Source organism: Arachis ipaensis, chromosome B8 (genome assembly GCF_059453495.1).
Source record: "Arachis ipaensis isolate K30076 ecotype BB chromosome B8, ASM5945349v1, whole genome shotgun sequence".
NCBI lineage: Eukaryota > Viridiplantae > Streptophyta > Magnoliopsida > Fabales > Fabaceae > Arachis > Arachis ipaensis.
This window is the reverse complement of record NC_142443.1, coordinates 46,356,129-46,374,385: the sequence shown is the minus strand read 5'-3', so window position 1 is coordinate 46,374,385 and position 18,257 is coordinate 46,356,129. Positions and strand designations below refer to the sequence as shown.

Below are 18,257 nucleotides of genomic sequence, written 5' to 3'. Positions count from 1 at the left end.
TTGAATTTAATTGTCAATACAAACATGGTGATTTATTACAAGTGATGCTTGATCTATGCTACTCATGCCCTTTGTCGACATGCCAATAAACACCTTGCATTCACTTGTCCTTATATGCACTAGCTATTTTCCATTGATGGCTTTTCACATATACTCGCGAGCATGTGTTAATGTCAGTTACATCCTAATGTGCATCCATCACCACCTTTTCCGTCCCTTTCCTTGCTATATCTGTTTGAATTTAATTTACTTTCTCTTCCCTTTTTTAGGATGGCCACCAAGAAAGGAAACGAGAAAGCTACTCCCAAACCACTGGCTAGGAGAGGAACACCAAGAGCCCCAGCTGAGGAACCACAACCCCCATCCACTTGCACATCTTAGCATGCACCGAGGACGGTGCAATCTTTAAGTGTGGGGAGGTCGATACCGATCTCCATGGGTTAGTTATTCTCCATGGGTTAGTTATTTCCTATTTTCAACACCAATGTGAATTTGTTAGTTGTTGCATTTGCATGTTTGATTGCGTGTTTATTTAATTTTTGTGAATATTTTACCACTGCTTGGTTGAAAAATAATAAGTTTCTTTTTAGGACTCTATTTTTGAAAAATTTCACTAATTTAAATTGAAAATTTTTGTGTTAAATTTGTTTGAAGTTGTATTTGAAACATGGTTTTTGAGCCAAAGAACACACAACCTGTGAGATTTTGAGCTTATTTACATGGTTACATTATTTAACCATAAATATTTTATTCTTGTGTGTTTTCTTCTCTATGATTGCAATCTTTGCTTTGTTTCAATCTATATGTCCATTATTTAGTATATTTACATGCTTGCATATGATTGAGGCCATTGTCTGATTCTAGCTCACTTATCCCAAAATTAGCCTACCTTTTACATCACCCTTGTTAACCCCCTTGAGCTTTTAAACCCCCTCTTGTTTTATAACCACATTACTAGCCTTAAGCAAAAAAAACAAAATAAAAATCCCAAGTTGAATCTTTAGCTAGCTTAAGATAGATATTGTGTATAATTTAAGTGTGGGGAATTTTATGGGAACATGGAATGATATGAAAAAAAAGTGGGGAATTAAATTAAATAAGTTATTTGAAAATTTGGGAAGCATGCTCATGTGAAATCAAAATAATTAAATTACCATGTGCATTGAAAAAAAATATTAAGTAATTAAATAAGGGGATACAAAAAAAAAAGAGAGAGAAGAAAAATAATATTACCCCAAATGCAAAATAAAAAAAAGAATCAATGCACATGGGACAAAATTCAAAAATAAATTTGATACATGAGCATGTAATACAAAAAGTGGGAAAATTTGGGAAGCTAAGTATAATTTTAAAATTTGTATAGAGTATGTATGTGTTAGGTGAGATCTTAGACTACTCAAGGATTCACTTCACTAGCTCACTTATCCTTATATATACCCTTACCTTCACCTTAGCCCCATTACAACCTTGGAAAAGACCTCATGATGTTTGCATTAGTATACTAAATATTTGTTGATTGGTTAGATGAAGAACAAAGTTTAGAAAGCATGACTAGGGAAGAGTAGAGTGAATTACCCTATACACTTGAGAGATTAGAGTGCATATACACTTCTTGTGAGGGTTCAGTGCTTAATTCTATGTTCCCTGCTTTCATGAGCTATCTTCTTACAAGTTACTTGTCTTTATATTATATGATTTGAATTAGTGGAATTTGAATTATTTTTGTCTTGGAGAACTTATTTATTTTTAACCAAGTAGGTAGAAACATTCTGCATATAGTTGCATTCATACAGATAGGTTGCATTTCATACATTCTACCATTCCTCTTCATCTTTATAGCTTCTCTTGAGCTTAGCATGAGGACATGCTATTGTTTAAGTGTGAGGAGGTTGATAAACCACTATTTTATGGTTTATCTTATGCCCAATTGAGTGGTTTTTATCTACTCTTTACCCACTTATTCATACTATTTGCATGGTTTTACATTTGCCTTCCTAATTATGTGCTTTGATTGAAAACATGTTTCTTTGGACTTATATTTGCTAATATTAATCCTCTCTTATTACCATTAGATACCTTGATATGTGTGTTAAGTGTTTTCAGAGATTATAGGGCAAGAATGGCTCAGAGGATGGAAAGGAAGCATGCAAAAGTGGAAGGAATACAAGAAGTTGGAGAAACTGCTAAGTTGTCCAGCCTGACCTCTTCGCACTCAAACGGCTATAACTTTAGCTACAGAGGTCCAAACGACGCGGTTCCAGTTGCGTTGGAAAGCTAACGTCCGGGGCTTCGATTTGATATATAATTTGCCATAGCTGCCCCGACGCCAGACGACGCGAACGCGTGGGTCACGCGGACGCGTGACCTGGCAGGAACGTAACCCGTGCGGACGCGTGAGCCATGCAGCCGCGTCACTTTCCCGCGACCTGAACGTAACAAAAATTGCTGGGAGCGATTTCTGGGCTGTTTTTGACCCTGTTTGCGGCCCAGAAAACACATATTAGAGGCTATAAAGTGGGAGAATGCATCCATTCATAAGGAGGCTCTCATAATTCACTTTTTATGTTTTAGATGTAGTTTTAGAGAGAGAAGTTCTCTCCTCTCTCTCTCTTAGGATTAGAATTTAGGACTTCTCTTAGTTTTAGGAGTGACTCTCGATCCCAGGTTCAATGTTCCTTTCTATTTAATTTTGCTTCTATTTTTATTGACTCTAATGCTTTTACTTGTATCTGATTTATGTTGCCCAATTGGCTTATGAACTTTTCATGTTAAGATTTGCATATTATATTTAATATTATTTGAGGTATTACAGTAGATTTACTTTTTCCCCTTTTGGTCTTGGTTAAGAAATTAGTAACTCAGAAGTTATCTTAACTCAACGTAGATGATAATTGTTATCTCTTCTAATTGAATTGAACTTCAATAATCCCAATCTTTTCTTAGGAATTAACTCGGATTTGAAGATTAAACTAATTAGTCACTTGACCTTCCTCTGCTTTAAGTAAGGGTTAACTAAGTGAAATTAAGATTTAATTTTTATTATCATTGATAAGGATAATTCGGTCTGGACTTCCAATTTCTCATACCTTGCCAAAAGTTTATTTTATAGTTATTTATTTATTTTTATTGCTTTAATTTATAAATATACCTGTGCCCATTGCCAAACTCAAAAACCCCAATTTACAAAACTCATAACCAATAATAAGAATATATCTCCCTGAAATTCCTTGAGAAGATGACCCGAGGTTTAAATACTCAGTTATCAATTTTAAAAGGGGTTTGTTACTTGTGACAACCAAAACGTTTGTACGAAGGGATTTCTATCGGTTTAGAGACTATATCTACAACGCGACTGTTTTTATGAAATTCTTTACTGGCAAAAATCCTAACGTCATCTTTCCATAGGAGTTGACTAGGACCTGAGGAAATCAAATTTATTTATCCACTTAACATACCTTCATAGTTAGAGGTTGACCAAGTGGGAGCAACGAACAATTCTTATCACAATTGATAAGGATAACTAGGATAGGATTTCCAGTTCTCATACCTTGCCAAGAGTTTTTCTAGTTATTAATTTACTTTCTTGCCAATTTATTTCCTTGTTCCCTATTTCAAAAATCCAAAAAGGTACTTTTCCATAACCAATAATAAATCATACTTCCTTGCAATTCCTTGAGAGACGACCCGAGGTTTTAATACTTCGGTTATCAATTTTATTGGGTTTGCTTTAGTGACAACCAAAACTTTTGTACGAAAGAATTCTTTGTTGGTTTAGAAACTATACTAGCAACGAGAACTTATTTGGGAAATTTCTTTACTAGTAAAAAATCTGTTCGTCAAAATGGCGCCGTTGCCGGGGAATTGCAAACGTGTGCCTTATTATTGGTTATTGTAAATATTTACTTTTGCTTGTTTATTTGTTTTTATTTTTATTTTTAGTAGCTACTATGAATTCTCACCCCTCTGGCTTTAAGTTTGGTTCCAATATTGTTGTAAAGAATGGAAGCAATAATGAGAACATGCATCAAGGTTGGAAGAATCAAAGATGGGAGGAGCCACAAGGATTTGATCAACCGTCTTGGCAACAACCCCCTCCAATGCGCTATAACCAACAACCATTCTATGATGTATACTAAGACAATAGTTATAGTGGACCTTTTGATGCCAGGGCATTTTGGCCAGTTTTACTGATCTTTTCTTTACTGTTTTTAGGGTAGTTTCATGCATTTTCTTAGAAAATAAGCTAGTTTTGGGTGGATATTCACTTACATCTTGATTCAAGCATACATTGTGCACTTTACATGATTTCATGAGAATTTTGCATGAATTATATGGCAAATTGGATGATGCATGTCTCATGACTTGGATTAGAACTTTGATGCACTTTGTTGCTTGATGTCAGGACAAAGGAAGCAAAGAAGAACCACGTTAGCAGCCACGTTAGTCTAACTAACGTGACCTCTAAGGTGGAATGGGAGCTAGCTTGCAACGTTAATGAGAAAAGTAATCGCCAATAACGCCCTCGAAGCCATCATAGCCCACGTTAAGAGTCACGTTAACTAAGTTAACGTGAACTCTAACGTGGAAGAAGAAACAAGGACAACGTTAGTGACACTCTCCTTTGTCACTAACGTTGGACCAAGCTCATAATTGGCCACATTAGTTGCCATGTTAACTTAGTTAACGTGGACTCTAACGTTGGGAGGCAAAAAAGAAGCCAACGTTAGTGACACTCACCTTTGTCACTAACGTTGGCCAAGCCACAATGAGCCACGTTAGTTGCCACGTTAACTTAGTGACACTTACCTTTGTCGCAACGTTAGTGACACTTACCTTTGTCAATAACGTTGGGGTGAACCACCACAAGCCACTATGAGCAACGTTAACTCCCACGTTAACTTAGTTAACGTGGAAGCTAACGTAGATAAGAGAGATGATGAGCCAATGTTAGTGACACTCACCTTTGTCACTAACGTTGGAGATGGCTAGCATTACTACGTTAGAAGCCACGTTAACCTAGTTAACATGGACTCTAACGTAGGAAGTAGGGGCACATTGGAACGTTAGTGACAAAGGTAAGCGTCACTAACGTTCTCGAAGGATTGGCATTACTACGTTAGAAGCCACGTTAACCTAGTTAACGTGGACTCTAACGTAGGAAGTAGGGGCACATTGAAACGTTAGTGACAAAGGTAAGTGTCACTAATGTTCTCGAAGAAGTGGCAAGCCTACGTTAAGAGTCACGTTAGCTACTCTAACGTGAACTTTAACGTAGGGAGAAGGGAGGACTCTCCACGTTATTGGGAAAGGTAAGCCCCAATAACGTGTGCGAAGGACCAAGAGGCAACGTTGCTGGTCACGTTGGTGCCACTAACGTTGAAGTTAACGTTGATCATCCTTGGGTTAGGGACGTTAGTGAAAAAGGTGATTGTCACTAACGTTCTGAACCCACACTTTCACTTAACGTTGACACCACTAACGTCCTAAGCCAAAGTCCCTGCCTACTTCACCTTTTCTCTCTGTAAGCAAAGCTAAGCCCAAAGAAGAAGATAACTGCTTCAAACTCAAGATCCAGAGGCCCATACCCAAGACTTGAAGAGCCAACTAGAAGATCAGAAGAGTAGTATATATAGGGGTAGTTTTGAATTAGAAGGGGAGTTGGAAATTTTAGGGAGCTTTTGGCATTAGAACTACTCTCTGTATTTTACTCTGCACTTCTAGCTTTACTTTCATGATGTATTCTCCATCTTTGTTTTCATTTTCCAGAGCTATGAACAACTAAACCCATTTCATTGGGTTAGGGAGCTCTGTTGTAATTTGATGTATCAATATTAGTTTTCATTCTTCTTCTTCTATCTTTTCTCTTGATTTTACTAGAAAGCTTTCAATCTTCATCCAATTGGGTAGTTATCTTAGAAAAGAAGCTATTCATACTTGGATCTCTTCTGAACCTTGGAAGAGGAATGAAGAGATCATGCTAGAAATGCTTTCTCATACTGGACCAGATTGGGTTTGGATGGATATGTGACTATAATCCTACCAACACTTGATTTGGGAATGCATGTGGTATAATCAGTGACCGTACTTCATCTCTTCTCATGAGCAATTGACCAAGGAATTGGCTATTGATCAAGATTTGAGAGATTGAATTACCAAGGAATTGGAATTCGATCACTTAAGATTGCCAAGGAGATCAATGAATGCATTGATTGAGGAAGAGATGAAAATGAATTTGATCCGGAGAATGCAACATCTCCTGAACCCAATGAATTTCCTATTTCTGATCTTACCCATTCTCTTTAATTTCTGCCATTTACTTTTATGAGCATTTCCCCCAATTCCCATTTAAGATTCTGCAATTTACTTTCTGCCATTTACATTCAGCTCTTTATTTCTAGCATTTACTTTTTCTGCTATTTACTTTCCCGCCATTTAATTTTCTGCAAATCTCAAATCAAATTCTGGTTCGCTCAACTAGAACATTCCTCTAACTAAATTTGCTTGACCAATCAATCTCTGTGGGATTTGACCTCACTCTATAGTGAGTTTTTACTTGACGATAATTCGGTACACTTGCCGAAGGAAAATTTGTTACGAGATAAGTTTCCGTGCATCAAGTTTATGGCGCCGTTGCCGGGGATTGATTTTGTATCAACAATGATTAAGTTGGAGGATAATTAGATTGGGCATTTTTCATTTTGCTGAGTTAAATTTCTGTTTGACTAATTTACTTTCAGTTTAGTTGTTTTCTTCCCATCCCTCTAACCCCTTTATTCTAGTTGTTTCCAATCTATTTCACTAACCCACTAACTGTTTGATATATTGCATCACTCACACTAACAGTATTTCTAACAAGAATAGTTTCTGCATCTATTTCCTTGCTTGTGCCTTGTTGGTTGTATGACAGGGAGAAGAAGTGGGGCTTCAACTTCTTTTGATTCTGAACCTGAGAGGACCTTCCTTAGATTAAGGAGAAAAACAAGAGGAAAAAGAATAGTTGGTGCTGAGGAAGAGGAGGAATACTTTGAACCAAACATGGAGGAAAATATGGAGAACCATCATGAAGAAGAAGCTCACAACCATGGCAGAGAAGGTCTAGCAAATCATGTTGGGCAAGAGAGAAGAGTTCTAGGCTCTTATATCAATCGAAACCCAGGAAACTGTGGAAGTAGCATCCAAAAGCCAACCATACATGCCAATAACTTTGAACTGAAGCCACAACTCATCACTCTTATTCAGAATAATTGTTCATTCGGAGGAGGTGTCCAAGAAGACCCCAATCAACATCTAACCACATTTCTGAGGATATGCGATACTGTGAAGTCTAATGGTGTTCATCCTGACACCTATAGGATGCTCCTATTTCCATTCTCACTCAAGGACAAAGCAGCTAAGTGGCTGGAGTCTTTTTCGAAGGAGAGTTTGACAACCTGGGAAGATGTGGTGAACAAATTCTTGGCAAGATTTTATCCTCCTCAACGAATCAATAGGTTGAGAGCTGAGGTCTAAACTTTCAAGCAACAAGATGGTGAGACTCTTTATGAAGCATGGGAGAGGTTTAAGGATCTAACAAGGAGGTGTCCACCAGATATGTTCAACAAATGGGTACAGCTACACATTTTCTATGAAGGCCTTTCATATGAATCAAAGAAGGTAGTAGACCATTCATCCGGAGGATCTTTGAACAAGAAGAAGACCATTGAAGAAGCCATAGATGTCATTGAAACTGTAGTAGAGAATGACTATTTCTATGCTTCTGAAAGAGGCAACAATAGAGGAGTGATGGAGCTAAATAATGTGGATGCACTGCTGGCTCAAAACAAGCTCATTACCAAGCAGCTGGCTGAACTCACCAAAAAGATGGAGAGGAACCAAGTAGCAGCAATTACCACCTCATCGGTAACCCAAGAGGGGGTGAATGCAGAGGCAGAAAGTGAGCAGGAGCAAGCCAACTACATTGGAAACACACCTAGGTAAGCATATGATCCATACTCCAAAACCTACAATCCTGGTTGGAGGAACCACCCAAACTTTGGGTGGGAAAATCAACAAGACCAAGGCCAAGATCAAAGACGTCCAAATCCCAACAACATAGCTCACTAACATGCCACACCTATACCATATCAGCACTCACCTAACAACCCTTCTCAACACCTATACCAAAGCCAAAATAACCATTCTCATCCCTCCAATCTCAACTCACCATCACCTTCTGATGACAGACTCTCAAGGATTGAGAACTTACTTGAAGGCATATGCAAAGAGATTCAAGACAACAAGGTGTTCAAAGAGGAAGTGCGAGCCAATTTTAAGAATCAGGGAGACACCATCAAGAGGTTGGAATCTCAAGTGGGGTATCTCTCTGAGCAGATTCCCAAACCTACAGATGGATTCCCAAGTGACACAGAGAAAAATCCGAGAGGTGAAACAAAGAAAGTAAGATGGGAAGATTGCAAGATGGTCACTATAAGTGATAAGGAGACTAAGGACGAGCCAGACAAGCCGTTAGAACAACCTGGAGATACCCCTTTAGAGAAGCAGGGAAAAGATCACCAAGAATCTAAAATCTCACAACAGGAGCTACTGAGACTCTATGCACCCTTTCCCCAATTACTCAATGGAGCTGTAGAGAAGAGAATATACTCAAGGTTTCTTGATTTGTTTGCATCTCTCCATGTAAACATACCATTCATCAAGACCCTCCAACAAATGCCTGCATACATTAAGTATATGAAGGAGTTGCTAACCAGGAAAAGCTCACTCAAGGGAGGACAAACTATAGTGATGAACAAGGAGTGCAGCGCCCTCATTCAACCAGAGTTGCCTACAAAAAGAAAGGACCCAGGGAGTTTCTACATTCCTTGTGCCATAGGAGAAACCATGTTTGATAAAGGACTCTGCGATTTGGGAGCAAGTATCAACTTAATGCCCCTATCTCTTATGAAGAAGCTGCAGATCAATGAGATAATGCCCACAGATGTAGTCATCAGGCTGGCTGACAAAACTCAAAAACAAGCAATAGGAGTGGTGGAAAACATGCTGGTAAAGGTTGGGAAATACTTTCTCCCAACAGACTTTGTCATATTGGACATGGAAGAGAGTCACAGTCACCCAATCATATTGGGAAGACCATTCCTAGCTACAGCCAGAGCACTCATAGATGTGAAATGAAGGGAGCTAATTCTGAGGATCCATGATGAACAGCTCACCTTCAATGTTTTCAAACACTCACAAGAAACAGATCAAGAGAACAATGAACCAAGGAAAGATCACATTGAGATACTGAAGGAAGAAACAAGCACTGAAACACAACCAGCACATCTGGGAATCCCCTTGATTGATGAACAAGGCAAACAGCAGTTGCCATAGCTCAAGAAAAATCATGAGGAACCTAAACCACCAGAATCATGTGAGACCAGCCACAACATTTCCTTAGAGGAGGAGGTCACAAAGAGCAAGACAACATCACAAGGAATAAAGAAGAAGGTACCAAGGAGGTGGAGGAATAGGAAGATCCCTACAGAGGACTTCTCTCCAGGGGATAAAGTAATCTCAGCTTACTTCCCAGCCATTCCCCCTGATCTCCCCACTATCCCATCTCAGTTATCTAAAGTCTTCACCATCAACAGAGTTCTCTCCTTAGAACATGTAGAGATCATTGATGAAGCCGATGGATATAGGTCTACTGCCAGAGGAGAAGACTTGAAGCATTATCAACCACCCTGATAAAGGAAAAACGTCAAGCTATTGACGCTAAAGAAGCGCTTCATGGGAGCCAACCCATGTTTTATATGCTTTTAGAATAGTGAATAATGCAAGATTCATGAATCCCAAACCAACCTTGACATACACTTAAAAGGAATCCTTATTATGCAGTATAGAGTGAAGAACATGTTTGGTGTTCAAGGCATACCAAAAGAGCATGAGTGCAATTCAGATCATGCTATTCTTAGAGCCTTGAACAGAACTTCTTCATCACATTGCTACAAACTAAGTTTGGTGTCACCCATGGTGCCACCAAGGTGCATATAAGGATACACAGTTAGTTAGTTAGTTGGTATTCATGAATAAGAAATCTAATTTTTCTTTATTATTCTTGCCGTAAAGCTTTAGCTTTATTAATGATATTTTTTTTATTTTATAGGAAAAAAAGAAAGGAGCATTGAAGGGGATTGATTGGACAATTAAATGAGGAGGGTTCGGACACCACAAAAGGAGGGTACTATACACGTGCCTCGAGGGGGAATGCATTGGGAAATGTTGCCATGCAACATTGAAAAGAATGAGACCATTGAAGACTGAACAAACTCCTTCATAAAGTTGATGATCCTTGTCCTTTTTCCATGCTAAGCCCCGTCCGTCCATCTCACACTCACATCATCTATCGAAACCCTTCATTTACCCACCACTTCCCTATATAAGTAGTTCTCCCTCCACGCCCCTTTCACATTCAAAACTTCCCTCTTTTGTACTTCTCCTTTTCGGAACTCAGCATCAAAAACACTCTTTACCACTCTCTCTCAACCCCGCCAATAATCATCATCTATCTACACACTTCAACACCTTCACATATAAAAGAACCAATCATGGCATCTCCAAGCTCTAAGAGAAGAAAAGGGAAAGAACCCATGGAGAAACACAAGTTTGATGCAGGGAGATTCAAAACTGCATTCCATGAGCTCAAATTTGAACGGATAAAGCTAAAAAAGATACTGCCTGAGTTAACATTCTAAATCAATGAGGAAGAGTGCCCACGGATTCGAGAGAAGATTGAACAAAGGGGTTGGGAAAAGCTCACAAACCCAGAAGGAAAGATAAATGCAAACCTCATCAAAGAGTTCTATGCAAACGTGGTCAGAGAGGATAAAACCAAGGCCCCCACCTTCAAAAGTTATGTTAGAGGAAGAGAGGTGAATTTCAGCCCCAATGCTATAACAAGGACTCTTCAGCTGAAGTCACCGCATTTTAATGAGCTCAGCTATCATGCAAGAATAAATAAAAGCCCTGACAATGAGGAACTCGAAGAAATTGTGACTGACATATGTGTTATAGGAGCTGACTGTGAAAGATATGCGGATAGGAGGCCAAGGTTCATCAAGAGAGGAGACCTCAGCCCTGAAGCCAAGGGATGGTTTGAACTCGTGAGGAGATCTATCCTCCCAGCCACAAATAATTCTGAGGTAAACATTACTCGAGCTACTATGGTACATTGCTTAGTAGAGGGGGGAGATATCAATGTGCATGAACTTATAGCTGAGGGGATTCAAGAGTCAGCTGAGAAGATGGATTCGGGTGCCAGGCTTTGGTACCCCAGCACCATCCTCAGATTGTGTACGAAAGCCAAGGTAGCCTTCGAGGATAGTAATCCAGATTGGGTAAACCCTGGAAGGCTAATTACGCTCCAGCGTCTGACTTATGTGACACCTGCCCAACAACAAAGAAGACCTCAGATAGGGAAGCGAAAACCAACAGAAGGACCTCACCAAGAGGAGTCTCATCAAGAAGAGCACCAACAAGCAGAATACTATGACCCAACTAATTTAAATCTGGGTCACATTCAAGGAGCCATTGAAGACTTGGCAAGGAGGTATATGGAAGGGCAAGAGCAACAACTACACCTTCAATCCCAACGGATGGATCGTCAGGAAGAACAACTTGCCAACTGGATGAGCCAACAAGAAGAGTGGCAAAAACAACAAATGGAGCAGCAACAGGAACACTACTCCCAGCTCACTCAAGCCATCAGCCAAGTGACTGAAAGGTGGGAACGTCAAGATAAGCGCTTGCAAGAGCTCAACCAGAGGCAGCTAGCTCAGATGAAAGCATTCAACGAGTTCAACGTACTTAATGAAGGACGGCAACTACATAGGAAAGAATTCAACATCAACACTCAAGCCAAGTTGAATTATATGTCTGGACATATGCATCATCTGCACCTTGCAATCCCCAAGTATGATGAAGTCCAAAAAGCTCTAACAGAACAAGAGGAAGGAAAGGTGAAGAAGCAGAAGGAAACTTTGAAAAAGAAGATGGAAGATGCTAGTTTTTGGAAGAAGTTGATTGGAAAAAGCAAAGGGAGTGGGAGTTCAAGCACTCAAGAGGGACACAAAGAAGACAAACAAGAAGGAGAGCATGGGCAGCTGGTGCACGAAATTGTGATCATCAATGGCGCCATCAACATGGTACGCACAATTGTAATCTCAACTCTTTATCACAACTTCGCACAACTAACCAGCAAGTGCACTGGGTCGTCCAAGTAATAAACCTTACGCGAGTAAGGGTCGATCCCACGGAGATTGTTGGTATGAAGCAAGCTATGGTCATCTTGTAAATCTCAGTCAGGCGGATTCAAATGGTTATAGAGGAATAATGACTAAAAGATAAATAAAACATGAAGTAAAGATAGAGATACTTATGTAATTCATTGGTGAGAATTTCAGATAAGCGTATGGAGATACTTTGTCCCTTCCGTCTCTCTGCTTTCCTACTGTCTTCATCCAATCCTTCTTACTCCTTTCCATGGCAAGCTGTATGTTGGGCATCACCGTTGTCAATGGCTACAGTCCTGTCCTCTCAGTGAAAATGTTTAACACACTCTGTCACAGCACGGCTATTCATCTGTCGGTTCTCGATCATGTCGGAATAGAATCTAGTGATTCTTTTGCGTCTGTCACTAACGCCCCACAATCACGAGTTTGAAGCTCGTCACAGTCATTCAATCCTTGAATCCTACTCGGAATACCACATACAAGGTTTAGACTTTCCGGATTCTCAAGAATGCCGCCATCAATTCTAGCTTATACCACGAAGATTCTGATTAAGAAATCCAAGAGATAAACACTCAATCGAAGATAGAACGGAGGTGGTTGTCAGGCACACGTTCATAGGTGAGAATGATGATGAGTGTCACAGATCATCACATTCATCAAGTTGAAGAACAAGTGATATCTTAGAACAAGAACAAGCTGAATTGAATAGAAGAACAATAGTAATTGCATTAATACTCGAGGTACAGCAGAGCTCCACACCTTAATCTATGGTGTGTAGAAACTCTACCGTTGAAAATACATAAGAACAAGGTCTAGGCATGGCCGTGAGGCCAGCCCCATGATCTAAGATAGCATAAGACTAATCGAAGATAGCTACCAAGATGAAAATATAATAGCAAAAGGTCCTATTTATAGAGAACTAGTAGCTTAGGGTTTACAAAAATGAGTAAATTACGTAAATATCCACTTCCGGGCCCACTTGGTGTGTGCTTGGGCTGAGCATTGAAGCATTTTCGTGTAGATAAATAACAATGGAAAATAGATAAATATAACATTGGGTTGCCTCCCAACAAGCGCTTCTTTAATGTCAGTAGCTTGACAGTGGGCTCTCATGGAGTCTCACAGATACTCAGAGCAATGTTGGAACCTCCCAACACCAAACTTAAAGTTTGAATGTGGGGGTTCAACACCAAACTTAGAGTTTGGTTGTGGCCTCCCAACACCAAACTTAGAGTTTGACTGTGGGGGCTCTGTTTGACTCTGTTTTGAGAGAAGCTCTTCATGCTTCCTCTCCATGGTTACAGAGAGATATCCTTGAGCCTTAAACACAAGGGATTCTTCATTCACTTGAATGATCAATTCTCCTCTGTCAACATCAATCACAGCCTTTGCTGTGGCTAGGAAGGGTCTGCCAAGGATGATGGATTCATCCATGCACTTCCCAGTCTCTAGGACTATGAAATCAGCAGGGATGTAGTGGTCTTCAACCTTTACCAAGACATGCTCTACAAGTCCATAAGCCTGTTTCTTTGAATTGTCTGCCATCTCTAGTGAGATTCTTGCAGCTTGTACCGTAAGGATCCCTAACTTCTCCATTACAGAGAGAGGCATGAGGTTTACACTTGACCCTAGGTCACACAGGGCCTTCTCAAAGGTCATGGTGCCTATAGTACAAGGTATTGAGAATTTTCCAGGATCCTGTCTCTTTTGAGGTAGTCTCTGCCTAGTCAAGTCATCTAGTTCTTTGGTGAGCAAAGGAGGTTCATCTTCCCATGTCTCATTACCAAATAACTTGTCATTTAGCTCCATGATTGCTCCAAGGTACTTAGCAACTTGCTCTTCAGTGACATCTTCATCCTCTTCAGAGGATGAATACTCATCAGAGCTCATGAATGGCAGAAGTAAATCCAATGGAATCTCTATGGTCTCAGTATGAGCCTCAGATTCCCATGGTTCCTCATTAGGGAACTCATTGGAGGCCAGTGGACGTCCATTGAGGTCTTCCTCAGTGGCGAACATTGCCTCTTCCTCCTCTCCAAATTCGGCCATGTTGATGGCCTTGCACTCTCCTTTTGGATTTTCTTCTGTATTGCTTGGAAGAGTACTAGGAGGGAGTTCAGTAACTTTCTTGCTCAGCTGACCCACTTGTGCCTCCAAGTTTCTAATGTAGGACCTTGTTTCAGTCATGAAACTTTGAGTGGTTTTAATTAGATCAGAGACCATGGTTGCTAAGTCAGAGTGGCTCTGCTTAGAGTTTTCTGTCTGCTGCTGAGAAGATGATGGAAAAGGCTTGCCATTGTTAAACCTGTTTCTTCCACCATTATTGTTGTTGAAACCTTGTTGAGGTCTCTGTTGGTCCTTCCATGAGAGATTTGGATGATTTCTCCATGAAGGATTGTAGGTGTTTCCATAGGGTTCTCCCATGTAATTCACCTCTTCCATTGATGGGTTCTCAGGATCATAGGCTTCTTCTTCAGATGAAGCGTCCTTAGTACTGCCTGGTGCAGCTTGCATTCTAGACAGACTTTGAGAAATCGTATTGACTTGCTGAGTCAATATTTTGTTCTGAGCCAATATGGCATTCAGAGTATCAATCTCAAGAACTCTTTTCTTCTGACTTGTCCCATTATTCACAGGATTCCTTTCGGAAGTGTACATGAATTGGTTATTTGCAACCATTTTAATGAGTTCCTGAGCTTCTGTAGGCGTCTTCTTCAGATGAAGAGATCCTCCAGCAGAGCTGTCCAATGACATCTTGGACAGTTCAGACAGACCATCATAGAAGATACCTATGATGCTCCATTCAGAAAGCATGTCAGAGGGACACCTTCTGATCAATTGTTTGTATCTTTCCCAAGCTTCATAGAGGAATTCACCTTCCTTCTGTCTGAAGGTTTGGACTTCCACTCTAAGCTTACTCAATTTTTGAGGTGGAAAGAACTTTGCCAAGAAGGCATTGACTAGCTTTTCCCAAGAGTTCAAGCTTTCCTTAGGTTGTGAATCCAACCATGTTCTAGCTCTGTCTCTTACAGCAAAAGGGAATAGCATAAGTCTATAGACCTCAGGGTCAACCCCATTGGTCTTGACAGTGTCACAGATTTGCAAGAATTCAGCCAAAAACTGATGAGGATCTTCCAATGGAAGTCCATAAAACTTGCAATTCTGTTGCATTAGAGAAACTAATTGAGGCTTAAGCTCAAAGTTGTTTGCTCCAATGGTAGGGATAGAGATGCTTCTCCCATAGAAGTCGGGAGTAGGTGTAGTAAAGTCACCCAGCACCTTCCTTGCATTGTTGGCATTGTTGTCGTTTTCGGCTGCCATGTCTTCTTCTAGTTTGAAGATTTCTATTAGGTCCTCTACAAAGAGTTGTGCCTTAGCTTCTCTTAGCTTTTGCTTTAAGGTCCTTTCAGGTTCAGGGTCAGCCTCAACAAGAATGCCCTTGTGTTTGCTCCTGCTCATATGAAAGAGAAGAAAACAAGAAAGTATGGAATCCTCTATGTCACAGTATAGAGATTCCTTAAGGTGTCAGAGGAAAAGAAGAATAGAAGGAGGAGGTAGAAAGAGAAGAATTCGAACTTATCAAGAGAGATAGAATTCGAATTGTTAATAATGGAGGAGTGTTAGTCCTTAAACAGAAGGATGTGAGAAGAGGGGAAGAATTTTCGAAAATAAAGTAAAAGATCTTGAAATAATTAAAAGAAATTTTGAAAATTGAAGAATGATTTTCGAAAATTAAGATTGGGAAAGAAATAAAGTGATTTTGAAAAATATTTTGAAATTAGAAATAAAAAAGATACAATTGAAAACTATTTTGAAAAAGATGTGATTAAGAAGATATGATTGAAAAGTTATGATTGAAAAACAATTTAAAAAGATTTGATTTTTTAAAATTAATGACTTAGCTAACAAGAAAAGATATGATTCAAACATTAAACCTTTCTCAATAGAAAAGGCAACATACTTGGAATGTTGAATCAAATCATTAATTGTTAGCAAGTATTTTTGAAAATGGAAAGAAATTGATTTTGAAAATATATGATTGAAAAGATATGATTTGAAAAAGATTTGATTTTGAAAAATTATGAAAACTTGAAAAAAATTTGAATTAAAAACAGAATCTTCCCTCTTGTGTCATCCTGGCGTTAAACGCCCAGAATGGTATCCATTCTGGCGTTTAATGCCTAAGTTGCTACCTTTTTGGGCGTTAAACGCCCAGCTAGGTACCCTGGCTGGCGTTTAAACGCCAGTTTTCCTTCTTCACTGGGCATTTTGAACGCTCAGCTTTTTCTGTGTGATTCCTCTGCTGTATGTTCTGAATCTTCAATTCTCTGTATTATTGACACAAAAATTTTTTTTTTTTTGGATTTTTAATGAACAATCAAAATGCAACTAAGATCAAATAAAAAATGCATGCAAGAAACCAAACTTAGAAGTTTGTCTACTACTGGCTATAATAATTCAAAGATGCATGTAAGAAACAACTAAACACATAAAACAAGAGAATTAAAAGATCAAAACAAGGAAATCATCAAGAACATCTTGAAGATCAATGAAGAACATAATGATGCCGTTTTCGAAAATTAGAAGAATGAAATTGACACCAAACTTAAAATTAGACACTAGACTCAAACAAGAAAACATAAAATATTTTTTATTTTAAGATTTTGTAATTTTTTTGATTTTTTTGAAAATTATTGGAAAAGTAAAATAAAGGATTCAAAATTCTTAATGAGAATTCCAAGAATCATGCAATGTTAGTCTAAAGCTTTAGTCTAAAAAGATTAGACATGGCTAGCCAAGCTTCAGCAGGACATTATATTCAAGAGCTAAATTGATGAGAATCAATCAGCTTTAGTGATGATGAAAACATCATCTGAAACTCTAGAATTCATTCTTAAGAACTCTGAAGAACAAAATAAAATAAAATTACCTAATCTAAGCAACAAGATGAACTGTCAGTTGTCCAAACTTGAACAATCCCCGGCAACGGCGCCAAAAACTTGGTGCACGAAATTGTGATCATCTATGGTGCCATCAACATGATACGCACAATTGTAATCTCAACTCTTTATCACAACTTCGCACAACTAACCAGCAAGTGCACTGGGTCGTCAAAGTAATAAACCTTACGCGAGTAAGGGTCGATCCCACGGAGATTGTTGGTATGAAGCAAGCTATGGTCATCTTGTAAATCTCAGTCAGGCGGATTCAAATGGTTATAGAGGAATAATGACTAAAAGATAAATAAAACATAAAGTAAAGATAGAGATACTTATGTAATTCATTGGTGAGAATTTCAGATAAGCGTATGGAGATGCTTTGTCCCTTCCGTCTCTCTGCTTTCCTACATTCTTCATCCAATCCTTCTTACTCCTTTCCATGGCAAGCTGTATGTTGGGCATCACCATTGTCAATGGCTACAGTCCCGTCCTCTCAGTGAAGATGTTCAACGCACTCTGTCACAGCACAGCTATTCATCTGTCGGTTCTCGATCATGTCGGAATAGAATCCAGTGATTCTTTTGCGTCTGTCACTAACGCCCCACAATCACGAGTTTGAAGCTCGTCACAGTCATTCAATCCTTGAATCCTACTCGGAATACCATAGACAAGGTTTAGACTTTCCGGATTCTCAAGAATGCCGCCATCAATTCTAGCTTATACCACGAAGATTCTGATTAAGGAATCCAAGAGATAAACACTCAATCGAAGATAGAACGGAGGTGGTTGTCAGGCACACACGTTCATAGGTGAGAATGATGATGAGTGTCATGGATCATCACATTCATCAAGTTGAAGAACAAGTGATATCTTAGAACAAGAACAAGTTGAATTGAATAGAAGAACAATAGTAATTGCATTAATACTCGAGGTACAGCAGAGCTCCACACCTTAATCTATGGTGTGTAGAAACTCTACCATTGAAAATACATAAGAACAAGGTCTAGGCATGGCCGTGAGGTCAGCCCCATGATCTAAGATAGCATAA

At 39.2% G+C, this 18,257-nt stretch overlaps 1 non-coding gene across 1 annotated transcript; it reads right to left on the bottom strand.

The window, feature by feature from the left end:
- Positions 1–7,488: 7,488 nt before the first annotated feature.
- LOC148547932 (small nucleolar RNA R71) lies at positions 7,489–7,595 on the bottom strand. The gene has a single exon (XR_015897026.1). It is a non-coding gene; the product is annotated as a small nucleolar RNA R71 (small nucleolar RNA).
- Positions 7,596–18,257: the final 10,662 nt, after the last annotated feature.